Source organism: Sinohyriopsis cumingii, chromosome 1 (genome assembly GCF_028554795.1).
Source record: "Sinohyriopsis cumingii isolate HCF-2022 chromosome 1, ASM2855479v2, whole genome shotgun sequence".
NCBI lineage: Eukaryota > Metazoa > Mollusca > Bivalvia > Unionida > Unionidae > Sinohyriopsis > Sinohyriopsis cumingii.
In genome coordinates this window covers 60778117-60791501 of record NC_142961.1, presented here as the reverse complement: position 1 = coordinate 60791501, position 13385 = coordinate 60778117, and the positions used below count along the sequence as shown (strand labels likewise).

General features: G+C 33.0%; 1 protein-coding gene and 1 long non-coding RNA gene across 2 annotated transcripts in view; one reads left to right on the top strand and one right to left on the bottom strand.

The window, feature by feature from the left end:
* The window catches only part of LOC149806956 (peroxidasin-like), a 116818-nt gene that overhangs the window by 91018 nt on the left and 12415 nt on the right, over positions 1–13385 (bottom strand). The gene's annotated exons all lie outside the window — the stretch shown is intronic.
* Positions 3315–13385, top strand: part of LOC149806955 (uncharacterized) — a 114793-nt gene continuing 104722 nt past the window's right edge. Inside the window, exon 1 of the long non-coding RNA XR_016421400.1 lies at positions 3315–3382. This is a non-coding gene — a long non-coding RNA (uncharacterized LOC149806955). The remainder of the gene's footprint in view (positions 3383–13385) is intronic.

The window sequence follows — 13385 nt, the reverse complement described above, 5'->3', positions numbered from 1 at the left end:
TTCAGAACAAATTTAACAAATAATTAAAAAAACTACATCAATGAAAATATTCTTTTGGCTGAGACAATACCTTGTGCTTTTCTGAGACTCCTTACCTTTTCTATGAAGCCGAATATCTCTTTCCGTGTCCCTTAACCTTCCCGACACTCGTCCCCTGGACAATTTTTTATTTTTTCTGATTTTGGAGCCTTCTTCCCTTTCCACACAACAATTTTCGTAAAGGAAATTACTTAAAACCTTGAATTTCGTCTGGGGAAATACACCCCTCGTTTAGCTTAGCCAGTCAGAATTAACTTTATCTAACCTCCAAATTTTTAACAGTGCCATCAAAGTCTGAATAATTCCTTCTAGTCCTCTTTTATTATTAACTATTCTGGAAAATATCATTTTATGACGTCTGTTTCAAATATCCCAGAATTTCCTAAATGTTATCATTGGCTTGTCTCTAATTTATCATTTCTTCCACTTGACCACATTTTATCGTATCTGTCGGACAGTTATCCTAGCCGATCCTAATTAAAATCCAATCCTGCTCCCAAAGAAAAGAGGTTAACTATTGCTACCAGTTTATGGCGAGCCTAGCACTTACGTCAATCTGAATGGTTGCGTGTCACGCTGACCACAACATAATATACTGCGAAAATATCTAAAACAGTTTGCACCATTACAGATATATTAAACCTTCTTATTAAATATAGCTCTCTTAACAAGAGCTTTTATACCTACAAATCACTGATTCATTACCGTCTTCTTTTAAAACATTATCGAAGTTTGTAAAGTTAGCGAAGAAAATAATATTTGTTATTCCTCGGTAAACATAAGCCTCTGTATAGTAAATAGTTTATGTATGAATCTGTTGACCAATGTAGTCACGCATATCAATTTATTTTAAAACTTTCTGAGTACGTGTGCGACGGTACCTGAATGTGTGTAAGTGACATTTTTTTTTTTAAATTTATATTTCTATTATTTCTTAAAAATAATATAATCGGTTACAAAAGTTGAGGATTGCATGGCAGATGGGTTTGCCACGACTAAATGTGGTATCTTCGTTAAATAAAGTTGTTTATTATTATTATTATTATTATTATTATTATTATTATTATTATTATTATCATTATTATTATTATTATTATTATTATTATTATTATTATTATTATTATTAATTAAACATTAGGTATGTCGGTATTATATTGGTCCTATGATCTGTGTTTACTATTTCATGCCTACACGCTGACGTAATGAGGAACACAGACACACACACACACTCTCTCTGACGCGCGCGCACGCGCGCACACACACACACACACACACACACACTCTTAAACTATTTCACGGAGTAGAAACACACAAAAATGAGATTTTTATAATAGTTATTCCATATGCATGTGAAAGTTTGGGATGTAATGACCCAAAAGCAATATCTGCTGAATCATCTTTGGACGTGTGACAAAAAAAGTTTCTCATGAAAGTAGTGAAATTATCTGTAGAGATTAGTGAGGAAAATAAAAATGAGTTAAATGCATTAAATTACTTTCTTTCTGGTCCAGCAAAACAACTCATTTTACGACAATAAAAATTAATAAATTAATTAGATACATAGGACTAAATTTTAATTGTAATACTTTAATTACTTCATAATTTTAAGTGATTGGTAAAAAATTGAAATGACTTTAAATTCGACCAAGTTTAAATTTCTACATAAGGTATGGGAAACGTTCGTGAAATTGATAGAGAGTATGAATATATTGCGAGTTAATAACAAATTGATAAATGTTAAGTTTACTACAAAATTGTTAATTAAGGTAGAATGCACTTCAACGTCTTGGATCATCTTATAAATGCACTGCTTGATAAATCGGTGCTCGTCGAATTTTACCATTCTCCGGTAAACTATCGTTTCCTGATTATATAGCTTTTACAAAGAGATCATTAAAATCAGCAGATAGATACAAACGGAGAGACATTTGGTTTACACATAATGTTTTCAGGAAAACTTCCCATAAATTATGTTGAAGTTGATGCTTGGTCTGATTTAAAGGCCAGTTAGATTTTTGTACAATCATTAAACCACATGGCATTATTTAAAACATATGAATGCAAGTTTTGCATTTAAAATGGAGTCTCTAATCTATTTATCTATGCAATTCAGTTGTGCTTTTTTCAGTATATTTGAGTCCATTTTGATTGATCTAAATATAAGACGGAATAAAAACTGTAGTTCGTGAGATCTTTAGGTAATAATGATAACTGTAGTTTTAAGATCTTTAGGTAATGCAGTGAATTGTTTAAATCAGATTTGAAATAAGTCTAAAACAAGTCTTTTCCAAACCTGAACGACAAGCGTGTAATCTTTCAATAGTCAATTTAATGAATAGTTAATAATGAAATTGCAGATTCAGCGGTTTTAGCGGGTAACTGGTTGATCAATTCCATTATAAAAACCGGTTAATAGGTAACTATTGGCTTGAAGAAAAATGCCAACTAGTACTTCTACCCTCCAAATAAAGATGGCACATTGTGTAATTTCAGTTTTTTAATAACGAACTCTAGCCAACACACAAAACCATCTCATTTTACTCTCGATTATTCCATTAACGTTCCCAGCTAGGTACCAAAAATGAATATAGAATAATTGTGTCGTTTTACTGTATTATTACGCTGATTTTAGATCGATTGTTGATACTGTAGAATTTTTGAATTTAAATCACGCTCTCCCTTTTGAAGCGAAATAATATTTACTTTGATTACAGTTTTGCACTGGTGTCGCAGCCTGTGACAAACACTGTGTAACGTTCTTGCTACATAATGTCATCGCTGTAATCTACGACAGGGGCATACATTACAAATGGACCATATTCACGGACAACTCTCTGCAATGCCCGTGCTTGTATCCTTCTTTATTCGTCGATGCAAACTATTTCTGTAAAAAAAAAAAAAAATACGAAGTGCACACCTAGCGGGAAGATGTGGCATCATATAAATGTCTTGGAGAATAATTATCTGATATATACAAATCTCTCTCTCTCTCTCTCTCTCTCTCTCTCTCTCTCTCTCATTGAGACACATGTATATCAATAAAGTAGGTAGGCGGACGTTTTCCTATGAAAAAATCTTAAATTCTTGTGAAACTCAGAACGTTCGTACATTTATCGTATTTCTAGCTAAGGATCATCAACATTTAGCAGGTGAACCTACATTCTCAGTTCAGGTACATATTATCCGAAATTTCGATTGTAGGTTCGAAGAAATAGGAGGATATCACATTCCTAAACCGCCTGGTAAATTTCAGATAGATTCATCTCCCTGAATCCATTGTCAAGCCAGCCACTCCAGCAATTGTTTTCGTCAAGAGGAGATTATTAATCCTGGCAACGTTGCGGTAAGTAAGCAACATAACATCACATTCAGATGTAGTCATTCACAGTGCTATGATAAGACGCTCCTAAAAGTAATGTCAAGAATTATTGGCTGTTACACACGTACAATATTTGAAATTTACACCAATGGAGGAAAGAGCCTTTATCACAGTTTTTCTATTTTCTACCCACTAAAATACTCTTCTTTCTTTTCTCTCCTTTTTTCCATAATCGCGTTCCAAACTTATCCGGCCGACAAACCAAATTACGCACCTATTTTAGGAAACGTAATGCAAATTGTTGGTTACCTTCAGTGATGTCAACAAAAATATTTCGAAATTGAACAGAAATTTGGAAAACAAAGTTCATGGATATTTATCTTCCCATTATTTAATAAATGTCTCACAAAATATGATGTCCTAATCGGTTTTATTGGAAAACAAAGCGGCCACTGCATCTTTTTAAACTGGATTGGAGGAGTATGCCAAGATTTATCATACTACAAATTTCAAAATATGGTACCGACGAGTAGAGTTACAAAAGCATTAACAAAAATTGTACTTAATAAGGACCATCGGCAACAGACAAGTTGAATCTTAACGTTAGATTGCTTTCTGTGCACAGTCATTTCATATCATGGTTATGATTTTGTTTCTCTTTCTTTTCTATTACGCTCTCGTTTTCGTAAAATCGCATGTTGCCTACATGCCCCTCTCGCGAGGTTACACACGTACAGTAATTGGTACTAAATCTTAACTTTTATTGTTGCAAAGATAGCTTAAACCATTCTCTTGTTGTCTATCAAACCTGGGCGTGTATTTAACCTTGTTGCCACTATGGCATTCAATTACACCATCAAAAGGAGAAAATCATTAAATGAATTTCTTCGTTCCTGCGTCGCCTTCAAACGTTTACCTCAGAAATTACATGGAGTAGATGTTGAATGCTTAATGTTAGCTATAGGTGTCATTTTTGATAACTTGATTATTCATATATTTAAATGGAGATTAGTTACTAAATGTCCCTGTTCGAATATACACACGTTCAATGTCAATATTAATGTACGTTACGTATCTGTACGAGGTCAGCCAAGAGGTGAGATCAAGTGTAAACCAGATTGAGTGTCGCACCCTATGATGTCACAAAGAAAGCGCCACGTATTGAATGAAGAATCATTGAACCACCCCCTGCACTTATCGTGATTACATCCTACGTCCGCTTTACTTGACCCAATTTAGTACCTGTCTGCCATTGTAAACTTCTATAGTGATCGATACATTTTCGTCTGGAAGTTTTGTGATGACAGTTAAGGTGTATACTACTCAGCAATCAGGAATGACGTTGAAAAAACAACCTAATTGAATGTTAAATGTTAGAACAACAATTAATACTTTTTATTTAAAATTTGTAAACGCATGTGTTATACTACGTATTGATTTATACCTTTTAGGAATATTCAAGTGATGTATACCTTTTGGGAATACTACCTTGACGTATACCCTTTAGGAGTACTATTTTGATGTATACCTTTAAGGAATAATATTTTAATGCATACCTCTATGGAATAATACGTTGATGTATAATATCTTTTAGGAATAATATTTTAATGTATACCTTTAACAAATACTACGTTTATGTATACCCTTTAAAAATGGCTAAGTTGATTTTTACCCCTTTAGGAATACTACGTTGATGTATACCTTTAGGAATAAAGCTTTGATGTACACTCTTTAGGAATATCGGTTTGATGTATACCTTTTAGAAATACAGCTTCGATGTATACCTTTTAGGAATACTACCTTGATGTATACCCATTAGGAATACTACGTTGATGTATACCTTTTAGGAATACTACCTTGATGTATACCCATTAGGAATATTGGTTTGATGTATACCCATTAGGAATATTGGTTTAATGTATACCTTTTAGCAATACTACATTGATGTATACCTTTTAGAAATACTGCTTTGATGTATACCTTTTAGGAATACTAACTTGATGTATACCCATTAGGAATACTACGTTGATGTATACCTTTCATAAATAGCTACGTTGATGTATACCATTTAAGAATATAACCTTGATGTATATCCTTCATGAATATTGCTTTGATGTATACCCTTTAGGAATATTGCTTTGATATATACCTTTTACAAATGGCTACGTTGATGTATACCCTTTAGGAATACTACGTTGATGTATACCTTTTAAAAATGGCTATGTTGATGAATACCCTTTAGGAATACTACGTTGATGTATGCCTTTTAAAAATGGCTACGTTGATGTATACCTTTTAGGAATACTACTTTGATGTAGACCTTTTAGGAATACTACGTTGATGTACACCTTTTAAAAATGGCTATGTTGATGAATACCCTTTAGGAATACTACGTTGATGTATACCTTTTAAAAATGGCTATGTTGATGAATACCCTTTAGGAATACTACGTTGATGTACACCCTTTAAATATGGCTACGTTGATGTATGCCTTTTAGAAATACTACTTTGATGTAGACCTTTTAGGAATACTACGTTGACGTATACCCTTTAAAACTGCCTACGTTGATGTATACCTTTTAGGAATACTACGTTGATGTATACCCTTTAAAACTGCCTACGTGGATGTATACCTTTCAGGAATACTACGTTGATGTATACCCGTTAGGAATATTGTTTTGATGTATACCCTTTATGAATATACCTTTGATGCATACCTTTTAGGAATACGGTCTTGATGTATACCCATTAGGAATATTACATTGATGTATACCCTTTAAAACTGCCTACGTTGATGTATACCTTTTAGGAATACTACGTTGATGTATACCCATGAGGAATATTGCTTTGAAGTATACTCTTTAGGAATATTGCTTGGATGTATACCTGTTTTGAATGCAGCCTTGATTTATACCCATTAGGAATAATACGTTGATGTATACCTTTTAGGAATACTACGTTGATGTATACCTTGTAGGAATTCTACATTGATGCATACCCTTTAGGAATATTGTTTTGATGTATACCTTTTGGGAATAATACGTTGATGTATACCCTTTAGGAATATTACGATGCTGTGCACCCTTTTAGAAATGCTACGTTGATTTATACCTTTTAAAACATTGCTATGCTGATGTATACCCATTAGGAATACTACGTCCATCTATACCTTTTGAAAATTGCTACGTAGATGTATACCCATTAGGAATGCTTCCTCGATTATATCTTTTAGGAATACTACATTGATGTATGCCATTTAGGAATACCACATGATGTATACTCTTTAGGAATACTACATTGATATATACCGTTAGGAATACTACATCGATGTATACCTTTTAGGAATTCTACATTGATGTATACCTTTTAGGAATTCTAAATTGATGTATACCTTTTAGGAATACTACATTGATGTATATCTTTTAGGAATTATACATCGATGTATACCTTTTAGGAATTCTACATTGATATATACCTTTAGTAATACTACATTGATGTATACCGTTAGGAATACCACATTGATGTATACCTTTTAGGAATTCTACATTGATGTATACCTTTTAGGAATTCTACATTGATGTATAGCTTTAGGAATACAACGTCGATATATACCCTTTATGAATACTATCTTGATGTATACCGATTAGGAATACTACATTGATGTATACCTTTAGGAATACTACATTGATGTATACCGTTAGGAATACTACATTGATGTATACCTTTTAGGAATTCTACATTGATGTACACCTTTAAGGAATTCTACATTGATGCATACCTTTAGGAATACAACGTCGATATATACCCTTTAAGAATACTGCCTTGATGTATACCGATTAGGAATACTACATTGATGTATACCTTTTAGGAATTCTACATTGATGTATACCTCTTAGGAATACAACGTCGATGTATACCCTTTAGGAATACAACGTCGATGTATACCCTTTAGGAATACTACATTGATGTATACCCTTTAGGGATACTACATTGATGTATAACCATTAGGAATACTATATTGATGTATACCCATTAGGAATACTATATTGCTTTATAATCATTAGGAATACTATACTGATGTATACCCTTTAGGAATACTACACTGATGTATACCCTTTAGGAATACTACATTGATGTATACCCTTTAGGAATAATTCGTTGATGTATACCCTTTAGGAATACTACATTGATGTATACCCATTAGGAATACTACATTGATGTATACCTTTTAGGAATACTACATTGATATATACCCTTTAAGAATACTGCCTTGATGTATACCGATTAGGAATACTACATTGATGTATACCTTTTAGGAATTCTACATTGATGTATACCTCTTAGGAATACAACGTCGATGTATACCCTTTAGGAATACAACGTCGATGTATACCCTTTAGGAATACTACATTGATGTATACCCTTTAGGGATACTACATTGATGTATAACCATTAGGAATACTATATTGATGTATACCCATTAGGAATACTACATTGATGTATACCCATTAGGAATACTATATTGATGTATACCCTTTAGGAATACTACATTGATGTATACCTTTTAGGAATACTATATTGATGTATACCTTTTAGGAATACTACATTGATGTATACCCATTAGGAATACTACATTGATGTATACCCTTTAGGAATACTACATTGATGTATACCCTTTAGGGATACTACATTGATTTATACCCTTTAGGAATACTACATTGATGCATACCCTTTAGGAATATTACATTGATGTATACCTTTTAGGAGGAGCATATAGCATCATTTTACTTTGTACGTGGATCACACAAACCAGTACGCCTCTCGTTGAACATGGTCCTATTATGTTTTAGGGAGGTAATAATACAACATGGACACTATATTTCCGTCTTGTAAGATTATTTTCTATTTGTTTGCTTGTTTTGTTTATACTAGCAAAAGAACTATCGATTCTCTTTGAGACTGAGTCAATGGAAATTATAAAACAGATAAATTAAATAAACACGAAACACAAAATAAAACCTGGAATTTAGAAAATTTATCATGACTATGGCTTGAATAGAAGCAATATTTCAAGATTATGGATATCGAGCATTATTGGTTTGAAATTTGGTGATCAAATGACGCACTTAAGCATTCGGAATATCATCTTCTCTTCCCGAAGCGAGTCGAATAACTTCGACTCTCTGAAAGAGAATTGGAGGTAATCGAAGTAATGCTTCCCAAATTGGTAAGTTTTTGACGGACGAACATCCGGCTAGACGCGAGAAGAGCAGTCTCATAACGTGATAAGCCTTGAAAATAACACTTAACGTTTCAATGAACTAACAGAACATGTAGTATTTAATTTTATTCTGCAACTGTCATGAAAATTTGAAGCAATCAGTAAAGTTCATTGGTATGCAACTTCTGTTTGCGTTGCTGTTAGTGATGACTCGTCATTTATTCATTCTGATGTTATGAAGTTAGCATGTAATAATACTCACAGGCTTGAAGGCAGTTCAAAATTTTCATTGTTTAGATCGAACCTTTGTTTTCTACTACGCGATAGAAATAAAACGAGGACGTTTCGAATGCAACAGAAAGAGGAGCAAGAGCGCCATCTGTTTCTCATTATGTAGTGATGTACATTATATTCCGTATAATTCATTGTCTCTTTGTTAACAATAACTACAATAATATTGCGAATAACAACAAGAATAATAAAACTAGTAATCAGATATTATTGATTGCATTATAAAAAATGAACAAATTATTCAGTTTAAAAAAATCACGATTTTATTTTATTTTATTTGTATGTGGATACCTGCTTGAAGTCCTCTTGATTTAAGCTAAAAGCCCAGATGGTTAGGTTAAATGGAGCTAATACCGATAAGCGCGTCGGGTAGTGTGACAAGATTTGATTTGCCAAGATGAAGAATGTGTATGTAATAAATAATTCGTGTTACAACATTAATACGTATTTGCTCACAGTCAGCGTACTGAGATAAAATAATCTTCGTTGATACATCTCGCCTCAGTATTTACAAACACAACCCAAATAACACTCAGTGCGTGGGTCAACCCTTTATACATATAGCCAACCTGTTTCGCCTGTAACGGAGCAGCATCTCAATCATTGTAGCCGCATACGCGCATGCGTGTGCGAACAGGAAGGTGCCAAGTGATTACTCTGCTAATATTACCGTAAGACTTATCAAATATAATCCTTAAAGATAAATACGGAACACCTGTCAATCCACCGCTTGTTTCATAAAAACCCGGCTGACAACTGATCGGGAGGTTGCTTAAGAAGAAATCTTTACAAAGGAGGATTTTCTTACGAAATTGCACTTACAGAAATCTGTTTATCGAAAATAAATATATGTACCCTCCTTCTGGAGGTAACACAATATCGGGACAAACCCTTCAAAGATCTTCACGTCAAATATTTTCTTTGTTCAAATGACATAGTATAAAATTTACTTGTTTACAAAACTTTTCAGATACAATTTAAAGTCTTACGCCTAATATAACAAAGCGAGTAAATTCCGTCTTTGTGTATTTACATATGCATTACGTGTCTCGAAATTTGTGTTACATGTAATCGCGTAGACCTGTAGGATTCACGGTACTAATTCAGTTCCTATAGTAAACATACGCAAACACTATGATATTAAAAATTCAATAACTTAAAAGTTTTGAGAGCTTATGATCAAACCTGTATTCATCAGTATATATGAAACATGGATGTCAGCTTCTGTGTTGAGGAAAGGATATGAGCCGCGGCATTTTCAGGACCTGCATGTGTTTGAAACATGTGCTTTCAAGTCCGCACCAAAGAGTCAGGTGCTAATTTTAGTAATGAGTGTTCCAAACTCATTACTGTTAAAGGACTGAAATTCCATCAATAAAACAATGTCTCTATTTTTTCACTTACAACTAGGATAAACTCTCAAAAGATTATTTTTCCTAAAACATAACTTACATTATTAACCAGTCATGGCCAGCGAAACCCATATATACTCTATTTTATGTCACCCATTTCCAGACTGGCTCCCATTTTTCCATGTCATTAGTACAGTGTGTCCTGTAAGAATAGTTATACATCGGTTCTCTTCAACAACAGCTACAGCAATGTGGTCAAAGTAGGAAAAATAACTGCAGATAGTCAATGTACATTTGAGGCCAAACTGTCCAGGACAAAATAATTAGATAAAAGATCTATCAGAAGACCACATGTCTGAACATATAATAGTAAACAGTGCCCATGAGGCCAGACTTCAGGTCTGTTGCATCATGTAAATTTATGTTTTTGAATGTCTCATTTAATTTGTCAGAGAATGCATGATGTAGACAATTTCTCAAACTTCAAATAAACAAAACTGGTAAAACGTCATGGTTATAATCCGGCTAGTTATTTAAGTATTGTTTTCTTCTGTAGATTACGATTTTCATGAAACATTTATGAACAATCAAAGCTTTAATCAAAAACTTTAGTGACTTTCACAAATATTTAAAACCAAGATTTCTGAGCGTGTCAAGAGTTTGCTAGTTCAGCAATATTTTCATTGATGAGGGTAATTATCAATAACAATGAATGCAAATGCTTGCCTAAATTTTTTTTCAAACATGATCTTGTTTCTCTTCTTTAAAATCTAAAATATTAATTGTTTTGTTTATTTCTGCGATGCATAGTAATCAACATTCATCATCTCTGACCACAAACAACCAATTAACACCTTTAAATAAAAGAATACCTTATTACCTATAATTATTTCACCTATAGTAACATTGTGTTTAATTGGCCTGATGTCTCGATAGAATTCAACCAATTACAAATTTAAACCAGTTCAAATAAATATCTCTCTCCCTCTATCTCACTCTGAAAAAATTAAAACCAGTTCAAATTAATATATCTCTCCCTCTCTCTCGCTCTGTTTATTTTATACACGTTTGTTTGTCTGCCTGCCTATCTATCTATCTATCTATCTATCGAAAAATAATGTCTGAATTCATATTACAATAAATAGAGCCGTCTACAATTTTCAAACGTGTCAAAATTCAAATTAAGTTATTCAGAAAATGAGAAGTGCATTAAAGAAGTCTATAATCAGATTAATTCCCTTATTAGACTCTATGCTCGTATTCAATACATTTTAGTTAAAAGACAATTGAGAATATAGCTGTTTTAATTAGATACCATGCAGATTATTAAAAACATATATTTTTCATAAAGCAAACCATTAGATGTATGCAACAATTTATCTATTGCATGCAAATTCAATACATATCACACTTAAACTTGAATTTGACTCAGACTACATTTCTTGAAAATCTTGTTAAGGTTCTTCTAAATGTAGCAGTCTAAAATGTTGAGGATATATTTCGCTTATATATTTTGTTGAAAGCAAAAGGTCATCAGAAGTAGTAAAAGGCGCTACAACAAAAAAGTCATCCAACGATCGTAGACACGTTGTCGCATTTGTACTTCTCGCATTGGCTCAAGTAACTGGCAGTTTCAATTTATCTTCGTACTTTTTCAAATTAATTTACATTTAGAGGAATTTCTGTAGAATCCACTGTAATTATGAAGAAAGTCTATACCTATACATGAATTCGGTCGCTTGTCTTTGGTTTAGTGAGTAAATTGTCGTGCAAAGAAGAATTTTATTCTGAAGGGTAATATTCTGACAGGTAAGAACAATCACAGGAGCTTGCATCGTTGCTTACAACTGACCTGTCATACATGTACTATATAATAACTACAGGGGAGGACACTTCTCTCCTTGTTCGCGCGACCTATTTATGAATAAACGCTTATATTTCAAGCTACGACTTGCGTAGCTTAATAAATTTGGCACCGATATTTAGCTCAGGCATTCGACTGTATATCCCTGTATACCTCAGAGAGTATTAATGACATTGAAACAATATGCCTGTACGAGAGACCATGTTTCCAAATTTTTCATCGAAACAGTTATGTATTCAAAACTGTATAATTCGGTTTTTACAATATTTGTTTTGTTCTAAAAGTATCTCAGAAATTAAATAACAAGCCATCTGAATAAGTGGAGATAAATTCGGAAGATAAATTAATGTATTTAATTGAAGTTTCAACACTACAAACAAATCAATCTTAACAAGCATTTTGTTTCTCCCAATAAAGCATTGATTCGGTACATCATTCGTCTGCTGGCCAACTCATAGATTTAGCATATACATAGGCGATTGCTTGCAGTTCTTTGTATGTTAAACTTATTCATCTCGGTAGGCTGGTTGTGTTTCAGATGATGGGTTAAATTCCATATGCCCCCTGTTCAGTGAGGAAAAAAGAGCTTTGTTTAAGTATTATTATTTCGGGAGGGAAAAAAGTAACTAAATCGTTGCATCTAAATGTTACCAGCCGACTGTTACAGTATGTCAGTACTTATTGCCAAAAGCATCTAAATGTGTGCAAGTTTAATTCGGATGATTTCCTTATACGCCTTTAAATATGTATTTGAATTTACTTTAACCATTTCGTGTTTTTAAAAATATCCTCTCACTTCAACAGAGTTTAAATCATTTTCCTGTAATTATTCGAAACAGAACGTTTTATCAATGCATTGAAGTTTAACACGGTAAACGCTTGATCTTAAAAAAAAAAAAAAAAAAATTCGCGTAGTTGACAGCAATTGCTCCTAGTGCAGTTATCGTCCTTGAATTAAATTTGTATTTCATTACATTTTATTATATTCAGAATCTCATAGACATGCATGTAGAGTTTTAAATTATTTGTATAGACGTTTTAAGAAACTACTTCATATTTTTTAATGCTGTCTCTTTTCGTCCGCAATTTCATTGATTACCCTGCAAGGATACGGGCTGCAGTGTTATAGGTACTCGCGGTTTTCTGAGTTCAGTTTTGTTATCTCGTGTGATGTTTTGCAAATAATTTCTTTCTTCCGTCATTCTGTTGCGTGCATTAGGCTTTAATTTTTATATATCTGTCATATTCCAGGCACTCATAATCTTAAAATAAAAGAAGAGGAACACACACACACACACA